The sequence below is a fragment of the Cryptomeria japonica genome, chromosome 10 (assembly GCF_030272615.1).
Source record: "Cryptomeria japonica chromosome 10, Sugi_1.0, whole genome shotgun sequence".
Classification (NCBI taxonomy): domain Eukaryota; kingdom Viridiplantae; phylum Streptophyta; class Pinopsida; order Cupressales; family Cupressaceae; genus Cryptomeria; species Cryptomeria japonica.
Genome location: NC_081414.1, coordinates 398,957,016 through 398,970,824, shown reverse-complemented (window position 1 = coordinate 398,970,824; position 13,809 = coordinate 398,957,016). Strand labels below are relative to the sequence as shown.

General features: G+C 36.6%; 1 protein-coding gene across 3 annotated transcripts in view; it reads left to right on the top strand.

Moving 5' to 3' along the window:
- The window catches only part of LOC131038527 (uncharacterized), a 78,675-nt gene extending 65,152 nt beyond the window's left edge, over positions 1 to 13,523 (top strand). The window contains exon 3 of one of the 3 annotated variants that reach the window (XM_057970978.2): positions 12,845 to 13,523. The gene's annotated coding sequence lies outside the window, so the exon portion shown is untranslated. Of the gene's footprint in view, positions 1 to 5,529; positions 6,746 to 12,835 lie in introns of those variants that run through there. The other 2 variants (XM_057970977.2, XM_057970979.2) reach the window with 2 other exon arrangements.
- The last annotated feature ends 286 nt before the right edge of the window (positions 13,524 to 13,809 follow it).

Below are 13,809 nucleotides of genomic sequence, written 5' to 3'. Positions count from 1 at the left end.
TAGGCGCTGCAAATTTTTCTGCATCTTGAATTGTGCTTCTAACCCAATGCGGTCTTTTCTTGCTAACTGCAATATCTCTAAGTCCATCAGTTGGAACCAGAGGCTCAGGAGGATTATCATGCTCAATAGGTTCAGGAGGCTCAATAGGCTCCCTTTGAATCTCAAGGTTAGTATCAATATCCATATCTTGATTATCATTAACTTCTTTATCATTATCAATAAGAGAACCTTAGATTTCTTGAAAGCAATATTTTCTTCACAGGTGACATCCCTACTTACCTCAATGTACCTTTGACCAGGAATGTAGATGCGAAATGCCTTGGAAGATTCACTATATCCAACAAGGATACCCTTCTTCCCGGAAGGCTCTAACTTAGTCCTCTTTTCCTTTGGCACATGAACATAGACAAGACTTCCAAAGATCCTTAGGTGGCTGATATCTGGTTTGACTCCTGTGAAAGCTTCCTCGAGAGTTATGTTCTTCAGGACACGGTGAGGACATCTATTCTGAATGTACACAACAGTCTTGGATGCTTCAGCCCATAAGAAGGTTTGCAGGTTCTGATCGTGAATCATAGCTTTGGCAGCTTCAACAATTGTTCTATTCTTTCGTTCAGCTACACCATTTTGTTGAGGATTGTAGGGAATGCAAAACTCCCTCTTAATTCCTGTTTCTACACAAAAGTCATTGAAGCTACTTGAGGTGTATTCACCTCCATTGTCAGATCTTAACACTTTAATCCTTTTACTAGACATATTTTCAGCTAGAGCTTTAAATTCTTTAAACCTACTTAACACTTCATCAGATTCTTTAGATTTTAGAAAGTAAATCCAAGTCTTTTTAGAAAAATCATCTATAAATGTAACATAGTATAGAAATCCGCTAGGTGAAGGAACAAACATGGGTCCACATAGATCAAACTAATTTTTCTTTAGCTCTACTTTCACTTTTATGGAATGGATTTTTAGTGTTCTTACCTAATGCACAACCTTTGCAAGCATCATCATGAGATTGATTAAGTTTAGGCATACCTTTAACCTTCCTTTCAAGTGAAGGAAGTGCCTGATAGTGAAGATGACCGAGCCTTCTATGCCATAGCTCGCTAGATTCAGGAGCTTCATGAATGAGTGCTCGAATGGGGTTAGCAGAAAGCTTATACAAACTATCATATCTATTTTCAATAACATGAACCGATTTAATACTAGATTTCTTAGGCCATGCAAGTACTTTACCCTCAGAAAATGCTATTTGATAACCTTTATCTTCTAGAACAGAAATAGAAATTAAATTCCTCTTGATTCCCGGTACAAATAAGATATCACTAAGATGCAAGGACATGCCAAATTCTAAATTTAAAGAAGTGCTACCAAAACCTCTTACCGAATACTGAGCATCATCACCAATTACCACATGAAGGTTGGACTCTTTCTCCATCAAGTCTGAGAGATGCTCTTGATATCCCGTGATGTGTCTAGATGCACCACTGTCGATCAACCAAGTGTTGCTATCGGTTGGCACATTGCTGGACAAGGCAGAAATGAAGAGGTAGTCTTCATTGTCTTATGAGTTTGCAACTTCATTCAGGTTGGCCTCTCCTTGCATGGGCAGGTTTTGACATTCTTTAGCATAATGTCCAAACTTGTCACATTTGAAGCAACAGACACGTGAAAGATCCCTTGACTTCTTCCTTGAATCGTAAGCAGGAGGTCTGAAGTCTCTATCTCTTTTGAAGTTGTTCTTCTTCCAATGACCTCCCTTTCTTCTAACATGTTGAGATGCAAGCACATGTTGATCTCCTCCATGAGAGCCTTTATGCATTTCTCTGGCAGCAAGACGTGACTCCTCTTGAATGCAATCTCTCCGAAGGCGATCAAAGGAAGGGAATTCAGCTCTTCCACTTATGCTTTGAATAAAAGGATCCCAAGAGTCAGGAAGACCATTCAAAGCAATCATGACAATATCCTTGTCCACAACCTCGCTTCCAATGGCGCTGAGTTGGTCATTCAATTCTGAAATCTTCATGAAGGAGGACATGACTGAATCACCTTTGCTCATTTTGACTTGAAGAAGTTGCTGCCTCAATGTAATTGTCCGACTGATGTTGTTGATCTCATATATCCCTTCTAGATGTTTAAACATCTCTCGAGCTGTCTTCAATTTGGAGATGACTGGAACAAGATGATCCTTCACGGAATCAATAAGGTACTTCTTTGCTTTGAGAGAATTTTTCTTGAATTGCTTTAGCTCTTTCGGATGCGAAGGTTCAGTTAGATCCATATCTTCCACAAACTGTAACAGCTCTAATTCTTCAAGAGCAAGGAGGACACAAACCTTCCATGATGTGAAATTGAGGGCACCTTCAAGTCTATCCTCTACTTTCAGACTTGTAACTGTCTTGCAAAACTAAAACAACAAACTGAAAGTGAAGGGCAACTAATAATCTGATTATTTGAATGAACCTAAAGCTCTGATACCATGTTAGTTTTAAGCAATCAGATGTTAATTTAACCAATCAGGTTATAATCAGACTGTGCATAAACAGTAACAACAATAAAACACAAGACACAAGACACCAATACCCTGGGAAAACCTCCCTCTTGGAGGTGAAAAACCCAGCCTTTAAATGTGATATGTATTATCTCAAATGTAGATAGTTTACAAGGCAATGACTTATCTCAGATTGCTGTTTAAGATATCGGTGATGAATGCAGCCCTTTATCAACATCACATGATTAGGAGGAGCAGCAGATGTTCAGATCAGATTCGCACAAGAGACCTTATGAAGAGCTTTGACATCTTCGCCACAATCAACATTGAAGAGTTTGCACAATCGCCTTATACAAGTTCGCATGAGGAAGGATCGCTGCTAGGAGAGGAGAGAGCATTTGATTATTATTGTGTGTTCAAAATTCAAATGACTTCATCTTGAAGTGGCTATATGTCACCTTTGGCGCCAATTATCCTAAAGTCGGCTTGCATGTTAATAATGTTATATTGTCATTATACATTTCCCACGTTAGACATTTGGGTCTAGCCCAATAGTCATTGAATTGCCTTTTCATGTTGCCTTTGGGCCCAACCCAATAACATATGTAATTCCCTCTACACGTTACATTTGGGTCCAACCCAATAATATATTTAATTGCTTCCCACGTTACATTTGGGTCCAGCCCAATAACAAATTTAATTGAGATAATACATACGAATTTTAATTGTCATTTGACAACATTAAAATTCGATAATTAGGTATCCGAACTAGCTAACATTTTCAACAGATTGAACCAATAATTTAATTTTTATTAAGTGTTTGACCGAACGTTTAGAAAATTATGATATTAGTCTAGCTTATATTATTTGTTTATTTATTTATTTACGAACTTTGATTAATGCAAACACATATGGACTATGGCCATTTTATGTGTACATTTAATATTTGTGTATATATATATATATATGATTGAAAAGACTCATCTGAAACTTATAGCCACGACTATAGGAGTTTTCACTCTACTCAGGAAAATACACATTTAATCATATACAAGGCACGCTCAATCGACTGGTTGACAATATAGACAATCTTCAAGACCATGCGAATCAACTCGAAGCTACTCTAACATTAGGGTTCTTTTGATTACTAAACCCAAAACCATTGGTCAAAGTACTTGCTCCCACAACGGTTCAATGTTCATAAAAACTCCAGATGGCATCTACACATTTCCCATTCGTCTATAATCCTCTCCCGAATGATACTTTCCCTATTTTCTTCGGAGATGCTGACACAACAACCCCTTCTCCTGGTTAACACTTGGTCAATGCAAACATGTGGTTAGACCATATTCAGCATGTTGGTTAAATAATCATAAAATCCCAGCATACATAATCAAATATACATTCCATAATCATTCCCTTATTATTCCATCGCAAACTTTAGGAACATAATTGACTATAAAATGACATCACATCTTGTCATAAGAAATACTCGTAATTTCACTAACCATTACAAAGATAGGTTTAAAGTAAACATTACAAAGTTCCAAAGAGGTTCTAGGTGAAATTTGGGGATGTGACAAGTGCTTTTAATGATCAAGACAAGGAAGAATTGAAATGATCAACTTTATCCACGACTTGAGGAGAGATTTGCAAATTTGTCCATGCTTTTGGAAAATCCACGACTTTTCCAAGGAATTAAACATGCCAAGAAGGTGAAGAGAGACCCACTTATACTCCTAAAATCCACAAAATTGTGGAGTTGATAGCAAGTTTGAATTAATGAAGGAAGAAGCAAGAAAATCCATGACAAGGTGATCAAAAATCAATTTTTTTTTCTTATACCTTCAAAATCCACGACTTAATGCCCTTAATGCTCAAAGTGGATGAGAGGTGAAGTGAGCAAATTTGTCTAGGAGATTCAAGAATCCATGACCAGCAAGAATCCACGACCTAAGGGTGGAAGGCAATGTTTATCCTTGAGCCTCCAAAATCCACGACTTTAGAGGCTTGATTGGGGTGCATATTTGGAAGGTGGTGCGTTATGTTAATGCAAGTTGGCCCTCCATGAAGACAAAAGTGTTTCAAATTTAAATTTAAATGGCAAATTGAAAGGTCGGCATGCTTTAGGAATTGAAAGGCCAAGGGGTGTGACTCATGTTTGAGCGCCTATATAGAGGGGTGAGCATTTCATTTGCTCACCAAATCCAAATCAATTCAAGTCACAAGCAATCAAATGCAGAACTAAAATTTGAATTGCATAACAACATAGCCTCAGACATTCAAGTGAACTATTACAATCATTAAGGCAAGCTAAACAAGATCACCATTGAAGGCAACTTCCTTCAGCAGTAAGAGGAGTGAATTCCATCAAGTACTGAAGGCGAATCCGATCGACATCATAACAAATCTATCAACCCTTAGATTGAGTTCAAGGAGCAAATTTCAATCAAACCCTGCCAGCATTGAATATGAATTTGATCATCAACAATCGCTGCAAGTTTGACAATCAATATTGAGGGCGAATTGGTAATTACACCTCACTGATTTCCTGCATTTTTAGAGACATCTGTTCCTCCTTTCTTTAGGTCCAAATTAAAGTGAATCATTGATGTGATACGAATTTTATTCCTGATTTTCTGAATCAGACTTGAAAAGTTTCATTTCCAGATTTAAAAAGAGGTTTCCTGAAGAAAATTTGATGAAATTACTAATGCTATTATTGAACAAAGGTGATTGATGTAAGGAGTGATGCATGTAAAATGGAAGAGGCATTCAACAATCATTCAATCAAATTCAAATCTAATTCTGATTGTAACAGCAGAGCAGATCTTAAGTGCAGAAAATCAGACCTGAAAGGATGAAAATCAGACCAGAAACAAAACCATTTCCAGACCCGAAACTTCAGTTTTTCAAGTGAAAAGTGTCATTTCCAGATTTTGAAGGGTTTCATGAAGTGAATTTATGGATTATTTTGCATTTTGCTTACTTCAGGTATTGTTCGCCATCATAATTCAAGGTTCTTTCTTTTGTTTTTCTAGGTTTAATGCAGGCAATGAGGTGTATGGAGCACGAAATGAAGACTCCATCAAAAGGAGAGGACAACATTTGTAAGGACAAGATCAAGAACTTCAAAGGAGATGCATAAGGAGGTGAATCAAGGATGAGAGACTCAACAACAAGGTCATGCAAGGAGCAGAGGATACAATGTTCACAAAGACTTTCAAGATTAAGGATTCCACCACGTGAGGCAAAGCAAGTCATACAATGAATTACTTCAAGGAGATAGCAAGGAGAAACTTCACAACAAGTCCAAGAGATCAAGTCATACAAGAAGAGGGAATGCTAGGGACAAGATCCATACATTCAAGGTGATTGCAATGGATGAGAGGTTAAGATGAAGAAAGTATAAAATGAAGTTGAATACAAAGCACTACAACATGAGAGATGGAGCAAATGCAACACGAGGATGATGAGAATTCAACACATTTGAGGGAAGACTTAGAAAGAGGTTCAAGGTTCTCACACCAAGAGGAGAACAATAAACATGAGGAAACATTGCAATTATCTTTAATTTCCTCGAGAAATCCAAGATTCAAGGCTAGTACACCATGAAGATATCCCTACATCAATACAAGGATCAAGGTCAAAAGTAGTCAAGGTGGAGGATTCCAAGGTTGAAAGCTGGGACACATCATAAGGTGAATTCCCAAGTATGAAGAAGGATAAGCGAAAGTGATCAAATCATATAAGATGATGCAATCTGGGAATATCTCTCACTAGCATCACATTCATCAAGGAGCAATTTGAAATGTTGAGTATCGAGAGATGTTGCTCAACCACAAACACTTGTGCTGAGTTACAAGGTGTGCAAGTAGTTGAGGTGGCGACAACTCACCTTCATCCACCAATCAAATGATTCTAAGTCAAAGCATCTAGATTCATTGAACCTAACTTATCTCTAATTATGCATGTGGAGGCACAAAGTTCAATATACCTAACCTTATTTCTTATTGGTAATAATTTAGAAAAGGCATGTGTCCAATTAATGTAATTTTGTCATTGGTCGAGAAGAAGTTAGTCCTAACTAACCCTAATTAGGGTTTTATCTTGTAATATTGGCCATTGATTTGGATTTGATCGTGGCCATTCTTTTGTAATGAGCTCTCTATATAAGGCTCAACATTCTCATTTGTAAGGGTTTGATAATAGAGATTAGTTAGTAATCAGATGGTTAGATAACAGTTAGAAGTAGAGTAGGAGGAAACTTGAAATTGTTGCCAAATTATGTTGAAATCAATTCAATAACTTCATTGAAGTTATGGTGGATGTATGTATTGTGTTTCTACATATTGCATGGTTCCTTGTTACTTCTCAAAGATTAATTAGAGTTCATTGATTATGGTGGATGCTTATGAATATATTGTAATGAATTCCTTGGTTCATACTTTTTGTAGTTTACTGATTGTCAGCTACAGTGTAAAGTTAGCCTGAGCCTCATTATTATGCTAATTTCGATTGTGGATACTTGTTCAAGTTGCACTAGCATTGGGTATTTGAGTGATGTATTTACAATGTATCAAGTGTTTGTGTAGTTGTTGTCATCATGGCGAAGCAAACCTTGGTTTGAGGGAGTTTGCCTATCTAAGTAACATTCATCATACTCATTGATCTTAGGAGTAGCATAGTCTTTCTAAACCCTTTGCCTCTTTTGTCTTTATTTTCCAAAGTTCAGTTAGAATCCATGTTCCAACAGAGTTCAAGCAAAATGTAAGTGCCCTTGTGATTTCAGCAAATTCACATCAACACACTGAGTCTATCCATTTATAAAGTCAAAACCTGACTATAGGAACCTTGGAGTCATCTCATTTGATCACGAAGCTTATCATTTGAGAGGTTTTTGTTCAAGAGAGGATAGAGTACCTTGGTATTTTATCCTGTGTTTGAGGTGCATAAAAAACATATCAACAGAAACTAGTGCTTGGAGTAGACTTTGTAACTGTCAAATGAATAACTCTTTCCAAATGCACTAAGAAATCTATTATCTCTATCATTGATTGTGCTTTTAGGCAAATCATGTAATCTAAACACTTCCTTGAAAAATAAATCAACAACTTGAGGTGCTTTGTACTTAGTAGAGATAGCAAAAAAATGTGCATATTCAGTCAATCTATCTACTACAATATAAATGCAATTTCTCCCATGTACCTTGGGTGGCCCTGTAATGAAGTCCATGGAGATACTTTTCCATTTTTATTTAGGAGTGGGAAGTGGTTGTAACAACCTCGTAGGAAATTCTTGCTCTCCCTATTCTGCTGACAGTTTACACATTCTTTGATATGCACAAGAACATCCTCTTTGAGACATTTCAATGCAAATCTCTCTCTGATCTGTTTGTACGTTTTGAAGAAACTTGGATGTTCTGCTAATGGTGCATCATGGAATGCTTCTAATATCTTTGTCTTCATGTTTGATTTAGTAACAATGAACACTCAATTTTTGAATAAGATCAGCCCATCTGCCACTATGTACCTATCATCCTTCTCCACTTCATCAAGAATATTAGTATCAAATTCATTCTTAGCATACTCAGCTATGATGGAAATTTTTTTCAATCTGCAGAGATAGTGGAAAGAGAACAGAGTAGACTTTCTATGGAGCATTAGCTACAACATTTTTCTTTCCCTTCATGTATTTTATGTCAAAATCATATGCCTGTAGCTTACCCATTTTTGTTGAAAATATTCAACTTCTTTATGGCTTAAGAAGAATCTCAAATTGTTGTGATCAGTTTTAACAACAAATCTACCACAAATCAGTTTTAGTTACTCAGGCTCATCTAAATTTGAATCTTTGTCCTATACAACTTCAATATAATGAACTTGCCCTTTGCCAAGGCATCCGTGTCTTGGAGTCCATGGCTCCCTACAAGAAAAACATATCTTCTTCTTTCTAAGTTCATTCTTTGTCTCCTCATCAATTTGCTTTAGTAGAAAAAAGATTGTGTTCTTTTGTGCATTCCCCCTACATTTATTCTAGAATGGTGGTCATGAATAATTTTTTGTTGGGAAACTATCACCACTGAATCAGAGGCCTTCACGATAGCGATAAGCCTTTCTCCAAAATATCAGTTACGATAGAGACCTTTTGAAAATCAACAGCACAATCTTCCACATTACCTTTTTGCTTGAGTTGAGCTAACTCTTTGACATACTCTTCAAGATCCATCCCATCAAATCTTTCAATCAACTGTTTACTGAATTTTTCATAAATGTGGATGAGATCATGTCCCTAGGTAATCAACCCATGGTACCGCCAATCATGAGCTATACCCTCAAGATGGAGGGTGGAAAATTTTAAAGCTTCATCATTTGCCATTGGTTTGAGAGACAAATAAGTATCTAACTTTTGCAACCAAGCTCTTTCCGTAGTGTTCTTTTATCCATTGGAAGGAGAGAGTTAATTTTCCCAAGGTGTGCTCCAAATCCTTCAGTTTTTTTGGCATCCTTGGCTCTTGCTTTGCTGCGCCCTTGGTCCTCCTTATTATCGTGTAGTTTGTTAATGACATAGCCTCCTAATTTGTGGTGGAAGCGCTCTGTATTCTGCATGGCAAGTTGAAATATCATCTTGAAGTGTAGTTTCTACCTCTGAAACTTCTGCTTTTTGAATGAAATTAGGCTTGATGGGTCCAACTCTTGAACTTTGTATAACTATCTTTTCCTTTCCCTCTTCCATTCTTAATTTCATCTGAAGTACTGGCTCCTCCATTGTTATTGCCATTGTTAATTTGTTAGTATTGTTCTTTAGACATTGGACTAACTGGTTGACCGTGTCCGCAAGGTGATTTTGCCCCTCAGTCACATCCTTCATATTGTGTATATGGGATTTTTAAGTTATTCATATTGTGCATATGTAATGTACGCTTGAGTGAATCATATTGTGTATGTACTATGTACGCATGAACTGGTCACATTGTGTGTTGGGGATGTATGTATAAGTTAGTCACATTGTGTACATGTGTTTTATACATGAGTTAGTCTCTTTGTGTGTATATGATGTATGTATGAGTCGTCCCTTATGTGGATTCATACATTGATGCTGGCGTGGAACTAACATTTGTTTGGAATGGTTTGGTTATCATACTATTACATGTGGACTTGATGTAGGAGCATCCCCGATTCACAACAATCTTGCATCAACCAAAAACATTTTCCTTTCTGTTTTGTTTGCAGTTTCAGTTTTCTTTCTGTGTGTCCTGGTTTTGGCTCACCGGATCTTGTGGAGTTGGATTCTACTTGAAGACTTGATCATCTTTCTTGCTTTCAAACCACATCTCATTTGGATCACTTTCCGGCAAGATATCGCTATCGGTTTCCATGATAGTTTCTTGTTACCGGTTGTTCCTTTGTTATCGGTTGCCTGAGACCTATTTTGGTGATCTACCGGAACCCTTTCCGAAGCTTGCGGAGCCTTGAGCGTTGATTTCAATGTTTCTTGGCGTGTGGCCGACCTTCTACGTTTCATCCTTTGGATTTTTCGAAGGAATCTCTTGGCGGAGACCGACCTTGTTCATTTTGCACGTTAGGTCTTGTTCTTCGGGTTTTGATCCCTTTTGGGCCGATTGGATCCTTTGGATCGATATATATATATATATATTTGTAATCTTGCTTTAGAATGTAATAAATCAGAATCAATTAGAATCAATCAAAGTATCAAATAGATAGACTATGCCTAGAAAGATATTTCGATTCAAGGTCCCGGTTGCGACCTATTCTACCAGGCCTGTGTGCCGGTATGTTGTAACCTGGTTGTTACCGGTTGGATGTAATTAATTTTCATGCAATAAAACTATCTGTTCTGCATTGCCTCCATCATATCTGTGTGTTTCCGTTGTGTTTACTCTTGCTGACCGGTCCGGATTGATCTCCTTGAGGTCCCTCCTCACCGGTGACTGCTTCAAGTGGTATTGCTGACCGGTCCGGATTGATCTCCTTGAGGTCCCTCCTCACCAGTGACTGTTTCAGGACTGTATTAGAAGCATTCAATCAGTGATTGAGGTTGATCTGATCCCAATTGTGTGGACAAAGTCTTTCTATATTGGCATATGAATTTTGCCACCTTTGATTCCCAGAAAGGGATACATAGGTAGAGCCATCTTGAATCAACCATCAAGGATTAGATCTAGGTCTAGGGATTTATTTTGTTATGTGAGCTTATCTTATGCAGTGTAAGATTGTACAATTGTTTGGTAATGTTTAGGAAAAAGAAAAAAGAAATTGGTAGTAACCATGGTTGATTATTAAAACAATCTGTTTAACTCATTTATTAAGAAAAATCCAAATTCTTCAAGGGAGTCTGACATGAGCGCTTCCTGAATTACCTTTGTCAACACCATTTCTTCAACTTAAAAACACACCACTGACATCCTCATCACTGTTTTGAATATCACAATCTTCTATTGCTGCGGTTGCTCTTTGCCTGAACATTTTGTCCACAAAAATTTCCACTGAACTTTAACCATGCCCTTCTCCTGAATCAGGACCACAGCATTGAATAAGAAATCGAAGATAACCTAGCTATCATAAAGGCTTTCTCCTTCACAGTCCAACACTTCATATTGTACAATTTTTCTTATAGCCCTTGTGGTCAATGGCAATCCAATACAGAAAGCACCTTTCATTTTCTCCAAGCTGTATATGAATTTCCTCCCATTTGGCAATTGGTAAATATATGTGGAAATTCATCTTTACCAGTTGGTGTGAATTTGGATACAGAGATTTGCCTAAATTTATCGTATGAGTGACATTAGTATATTTGGTACTCTAAATCATTTTGCTTTTTGTTAGATTTATGTCAATTATCTGATCTGTAATTTGGTACACACTATGTAGGTTACTGGTTTGTCATGTCAGTAATATTATGCATTTTGCTCTCTATTTTGAAATTCTACATTTCCTTTAAGTTAATTCCTTCCCATGCATTTGATTTTCGGGAATGATTAATTTGGTTCTCAAGGGTGATCAGTAGCAAAGTTTGCTAGTTCATTGTCAATTTCATTCCCTCTATATAACAGCGTTGAAGCAAAAAGGAGTTAAGATATTTCCAATTTTGACCAAATCATTTTAATAATATTGCTCAATTTTCACTTTGTGGAATGCTGATATTAACTATAACTGTACTTGTAACTATCATGGAATCACCTTCTATTTGAATGTCTGATATTTTTATCGCCAATTTAATAAGACCAAGTAAGAGTGCCATTAGTTCAGTTTCATTGTTTGCATCACGAGGGAGCTTCTTGGATGTGGTGGCCTTTATATTACCTTCATTGTCGTGAATTACACAACCTGCATCAGAGACCTGGATTAGCCCTTGTTGCCCCATCAAAATTAAGTGTTCCTAATAGAGTGGTTTTCCATTTTATTTTTTCCCTTGCTTTTTTTCTCCGGGTAAACACACGTGCCCCACTTAAGATACTTTTTTTTATCACTATCCCACTTGAGGTACGTCAATTTTTATTTCATTGGCTTCGTATCCTTGATATCACCACCTCACTTATGGCAATTTCTATGTTTTTACTGACAGTAAATTCCGAGAAAGATTGATCTGAAAATACTCTCCCATTTCTTTCTTATCGTATTTGCTGTAATACCATTGAGAGAACTATTTACTGATTACATGCAAAACAACATGGCACGGATTATTGGTCAACTTTGTAAAAATTCTCCTAATTATTTGGAGAAGCTTCCATGCCAACTCAGTTGTCTACATTGCTACTTCCAACAATTTTCTGCTGAAATGCAATTATTTATGCATTAATGATTCAGTACTTGTAAAACTAATATAATATTAAGCACCACCTTAGTGATATGGCACTATACATAATCTATTGAATAAATTTGAACTTTTATTTAATACATGATGTAATACTTATGATCTCCTTAATTCAAAATATGATGGACAATGATACCATTTTTGCGAATTTTAATATCTGCTGTGATGACTTTTGAAGATTGTTAGAATGATTTTTGACAATTGAGGAAGTCTGGCTACCAAACAGCTCTGCAATTTTTGTTATTCTTTATTGGACGTTCCTAACCATTACCTATTTTTAATCTGTGATTTAAACTTATTTTAAGTCCTTGACTTTGAACCTTTGCTCCTTTTGAACTTCCAAAATTTTCTCAGTAAATATGCAGTGTAATACTAATATATTCAGCACTACAATCTTCATATCACTTAAGATGCTATGAGCTGTAAACAATTATCATTTAAATTTCTCTAGCTAAATCTGTAAATAATACTTGAAACGCTGATATGACCTATGCTGTGTTATTTTGGTTACAGTGTTTGCAGTTCTATGAAACATAAATTTTCAATTGTAGAGGGTGCAAGTTCTTGGTGCATTGAAGGAAATTCAATTTGAAGGTAACATTAATTGTATATTGATGTTATTGATTCATTCGCTCTGCCTGAAGGAAAATAATATATTTGCAGAAACCAGATGAACTAGACACAAGTGAATATGCCTGTTGTATGTTTCACACAATGTTAGATTTCTGCACGTGGTCTTGCGCTCATTTTTTTCCCAGGAGGGAACCATCAGTTAAGGCTAAACATATGGCAAGATTATGGTTAAGCTGTTTCCAGCCATTGATGCATCTGACCTTGTGTTGAGACTGGTCCCTTTTTTCTTTCCCTGCATTCCAAAGTTTCGTTAGAAAAAGTGGATTTCTTAGACACAGTTGATCTTATTCCATCTTTAGTTTATATATCCACACATCTGCACATATCTAAATACAAAAAGAGCACATGCCGATGGGTGCAGGTGTCTTGATGATATGCTAAGACAACAACAGGGTTATAATAGTACGCTATTCCTGGTCATTTTAGAAGCATGCTAAGATATTATTCTAAAATAACAGCAGGGTAATTACATTCTATTATTGCTACAGATTTTAAATAATGTCCATCCAGTCAAATGGTACTGGAATTGCTTAAGTACGATTTTAAATAATGTCCACCCAGTCTAAATGTGCTGGATTTGCTTGAGTACGACACTATGTATTGAATACTGAGATAGTTTTTTGCACACTCATGTGTTAGTGGAAGTATTTCTCTTGTAGATTTGGAATGCACCAAGCTTTCACCCAAGACATAAGTGGTAAAAAACAAACTCATTTTATTTGTTGGGTGATGAAAATGCAACATCAATAAGTCATAATACTTTCATATGCACTTGAGATGTTGTGATTCAAGGTATGCAACGTCAATGCACCAAACATGACAACACAAGCAGAAGACTTTAACTGTTTGTTGTG